The sequence below is a fragment of the Adiantum capillus-veneris genome, chromosome 13 (genome assembly GCF_014529385.1).
Source record: "Adiantum capillus-veneris isolate H3 chromosome 13, ASM1452938v2, whole genome shotgun sequence".
Classification (NCBI taxonomy): Eukaryota; Viridiplantae; Streptophyta; class Polypodiopsida; order Polypodiales; family Pteridaceae; genus Adiantum; species Adiantum capillus-veneris.
In genome coordinates, this window is record NC_140943.1 from 119,971,661 (window position 1) to 119,976,284 (window position 4,624).

Genomic DNA, 4,624 nt, shown 5'->3' on the forward strand with positions numbered 1-4,624 from the left:
ATGGCGGACAAGTTTACACCTAGTTCACAACAAATTTGGTGTGGTATGCAGACCTTCCCCAGTTCACACCTAGTTCACGTCGAGCTCACACCGAGTTGACACTCTGGTGCACATGAGTTCACTCTTAGTTCACACCTAATTCAAATGTCGATCGGACGGCCCGGATTGCACCCGCTTCGTGACGCCTACTGTGGGCCATCGATCCCACCTCCCTTGGGAGGTGTCATTTAGTGACGAGGGGTGTACATAGGCTAGTTGACGCACGTGCTCTCTCACTCGAAGAGGCACACAGACGGGAGCGGGGAGTACATCGTTCGGCTTGCCCATGATGCATGCGTGGGCTACGCAGCCCTTGATTCCTCTGGGCAGCTCTCTCCCTTCTGCTTTGTCCGCAGGTACTCTCTCTCTCTCTCTCTCTCTCTCTCTCTCTCTGACACACACACACACACATTCTGGACCGAACACTTTGTGGAACTTAGATCTCAAACACATTTTGTGCATGGAGAAGGAACCCAGCAGATTACCTGTCCAGTTGTCTCGATGAATGCGTGTTTCTCTCATTGGATGCACATGATTACATGTGGGCTTTATTCAATGCAAATGCTCTGTGTGTTTGTGTGACCGTTAGGATTTTGCTCATTTTAATCTGTTTGTTAGCTTCTTGCGTAAGCCATTGCTTCTGTGCTTGTAATTATAATCTCCAGATAATGTGCTTTTCTTCTTGGCAGGGCTACTGGGCAAGATGATGTGGCTTTCAAAGTAACACACTGTGGAATCCGCCACACCGACTTGCATCAGATTCGAAATGAGTGGAAGCGTTCTGTCTATCCCATGGTCCCAGGGTGGGGTTAGTGCGCATCTTTAGAGCCCTTTTGGTGCACTGGCAGGTCACTTGATGATGGAACTTGGTTTATGCAGGCATGAGATTGTGGGCATTGTGATAGAAGTAGGTTTAAAAGTGTCGACATTCCGAATAGGGGATCGTGTGGGGGTGGGATGCCGGGTCAGGTCTTGCGGCGAGTGTAAAGCATGCCAGAAGAAAGCTGAGCAATTCTGTGCAAAGGGTGTTTTTACTTATAATGCTGTAGACATGGATGAGACGATCACTTATGGCGGCTATTCGTCACATATGGTGGCAAATGTAAAGTAAGCGTTATGTTCAAAAATCCTGTTCATAGATGCAATATATGCTCCATATCCAATAACTTGATGCTCAGATTTTGATATGCAAAAGTAGGGTTTTTACTCTGCTCAATTGACAGATTTGTTGTTCGAATCCCGGATGGCTTGCCTTCAGATGCGGCTGCCCCCTTGCTTGTTGCAGGAATCACCGCATATAGTCCAATGCGACATTTTGGTATGGTAGAAAACGGCAAGCATCTTGGGGTTGTCGGGCTCGGTGGGGTTGGCCACATGGCAGTAAAATTTGGTAAGGCTTTTGGCCTCAAGGTTACCGTGATAAGCAGCTCGCCAGGAAAAGAGAAAGAAGCAAAGGAGCTTTTAGGAGCTGATGAATTCCTTGTTAGCTCTGACAAGGGTGCGATGCAGGTGCATTAAAGCATAATTTCCTGGTTGCGCTTTTGCTTGTTCTTTGATAATGTCATAGATAGACAGTTAAGTCAATGACAACTAAGTCATTTCTGCATAATTCAAATGAATGTGTCATCTTACTGTGCCCCTGCCGCTTGGAAGTAGGAAGTCGAACTTGAGCTACTGTTTGTCATACAAAACAACTTTTCATCTTTGGTAATTGGCATTGGATTGCAGCAATTTGTGCAGACTCAATACTAGCTGCTTTGCCTATGTACAGAGGGCGTCGAATACGCTAGACTACATACTTGATACGGTCTCTGCTCCACACGAACTGAGGGCCTTATCTAGATCTATTGGATTTGGATGGGAAGATGGTATTTGTTGGCGTACCTGACAAACCATTCGCATTCAATGCAACCTCTTTGATATATGGTAAGGTTCAATTCTATTGTGGTGTTCTTGCCATTTTCCTCTCGCACTAACATGACTGGCCTGCGCTTATTGAATCTAAATTTATTGCATTCGGATGTCATTCGGTCAATGTTTGATCATGTTTTAGCAATTGCATGGTTACTGATGCATAGGACTGGCCTTACATGGTTAAGGTGCCATGGACACTCCTCTTAAGCCTAGCTCATTTTCTGCGATGCACTTCTCTAGGTCGGAAGCTCGTGGCGGGTAGCCTCGTTGGAAGCATACAGGAAACTCAAGAGATGCTAGACTTGTGTGCAGAGAAAGGTATCACCCCTACCTTTGAGAAGATTACACCAGACTACTTGAACCAAGCCATGGATAGATTGTCCAAATCTGATGTCAAGTACAGATTTGTGATTGACTTCAGCAATGTCCTGTAGGGGAAAATTGGAAGATGAGCGTAAGCTCAGAACCCTAGTGTAAATCCATTAATGCGAAGATTGGTCTGAGCCTTAGTGCTAAATAAAATAAGGGAATTGTACAGCAATGCCACTATGATTTGTGACAAAAATAATGGGGACTGAAGCAGGCGCTTACATATGTGAAGCCTTAGGGGACTCGTGGAACGCTCTGGAGTAATTTTCGATCAATGCATCATGATCCCTGCCACATGGTAAAGTTAATGATGGCAAACAGAGTTGTTTTCTGTTCTTGATGTAATAGGGGCAAAGAAGTCTTAAATTCCCAGTGGGAATCCTATTGATTTGGTGGCATGTTCTTTTGTTTGCTATAAATAGGAGCCCACAGATGAAGGAACTTGGCAAAACTAGTTGTCTTTGAGTTTGGAAGTTATTTTGGGTTGTATAGGGCGCATTTTCCGGAAATAGGTAGGTGACGTCCCCAATGTCTATTAATGAATCCCCTGAGCTTGAAAAGAGGACATCAAAGAATTTTCCTTCCTTCCCTCTGCCTTTAAGGTCTCTCCTGGCCACAGCACAAAACATGAGCAATCATAAGGGATCCCCAAAAGCCAAGAGATGAGGGAGAACCATGTTTTACTCACCGCTTGTCCACGCGGGTGGCACATTTTACTGAAGTGAACACCTGTAAGAAGGGTTGATTAGGCTGAAAATGCAACGAGCTCCACATAATAAGCCAACAAGTAGGTTTGCTCTTTAGCTTTGGCAGCAAGGTAAGATTTGCAAAACACCGATAATTATGTGATTGCCACCACACATAGCATAAAGGGGGCAAGGTGAACATGAGATTTCCTTGGACTTTAGTTAACAGCCATAACTGGAAAGGGTTTGAGAATCCAAAATACATATAGCAGCTACATGCCAAAACACAAATGATCCAACCACAAGAGGGGACTGATTTGCAAAAAAATCACAAAGCAGGTGTGGTTGTTTTGGAGTTATTCCCAGTTATAGAGAAGATGCGACGGGGGCAATAGTGAAATCCATGTTGAAGAGGAGTAAACACAAGCAGATACATTGAGATGAGCATGCCACCAAAAGAATGCTCAACTACATGAAATAAAGATGTTAGTTTTCCCATATGGTGCTGCAAGTATGGGTAGCAAGGGGGAGGTGAGGTCTTTCATGGGTGGAGGCACCAAAGTGGGTTCTTTGCAATGAGGCCGCAAGTCTCTAATGGCTCCTGGAAATGCTACTGCGGAAAAATCTCTTGCAGAAGCATGTAGTGAGTTATTGTAAGGTCTCCAGGGTGTCCTCTTGTCAAGTGCAACAGATGGTAAAACATGACAATCAATTAGTCATTGCAACAAGTTAAACTCGTAGTTGCTAGCTGTTTCAGAAATGAGTAAACAAAAATGGTTGTGAACAGAGAAACAGAGTCAAATGGGAATACAAACAAATATATAAATAGACTAGATAGTATATTATATGGAGATGTTAGATGTACTATGTATTAAAAACTTACAATACTAAACAGTCCTCATTAATCATATATACACTTGTGACTAGTGACCATTGACTTCACCATTGGGATTACTTCACAACAATGATACATCATACATTGTCAATGTATTATGATTCATATAAAGAGTTGTCCACATAGTCTTATGTGGCATGAAACCCGAAAGCAGAATACAAAAAGTGATAGCAAGAGCGTGTGTGTGTGTGTGTGTGATGGTTGGGGGAGAGTGGGTAGTATGTAGTGGATTGTGGGAGGTATAAGAGTGTGTTGTGCAATAGAAACTGAAAGCACTAGGGAGAATTACCTTCAAAATAGATCCCCGAAAATTAAATGGCTTGAAATGCATTTTTGAAAAGCGAAACCGACTAGAAACGTTTCGTCGTTTTGGATAGGTCTAAGAAGGTATGGATCTAGCAGAAAAGTGAGGTGTTTATGTACTTTCAAACTTTTAAGTCTATGGTTGAAAAACAGATTGGGAAACATGTAAATTGTTTGAGGTCAGATGAAGGGGGAGAATACTTCTCAAGTGAGTTCAACAATCTTTTCAAAAAGCATGGAATTTAGAGAGTTTGCATGCAAGTATACTATGAAACAAAATGGTGTTGCAAAGTGAGGGAACATGCATATATCATAAGTTAGTAGAGCTATGATGAATGAAAGAACATCCCTCATTGTTATTGGGCTGAAGCTATTGCCACAACTATGTACATCATGAATAGGACCCTTGTTGCCACAA

The 4,624-nt window shown here is 43.0% G+C and overlaps 1 pseudogene across 1 annotated transcript; it reads left to right on the top strand.

Moving 5' to 3' along the window:
* Positions 1 to 255: 255 nt before the first annotated feature.
* LOC147444759 (putative mannitol dehydrogenase) lies at positions 256 to 2,884 on the top strand (annotated as a pseudogene). Its single transcript, XR_015190067.1, has 6 exons — positions 256 to 395; positions 729 to 842; positions 919 to 1,146; positions 1,263 to 1,548; positions 1,811 to 1,965; positions 2,194 to 2,884. The product of XR_015190067.1 is annotated as a putative mannitol dehydrogenase (transcript).
* The last annotated feature ends 1,740 nt before the right edge of the window (positions 2,885 to 4,624 follow it).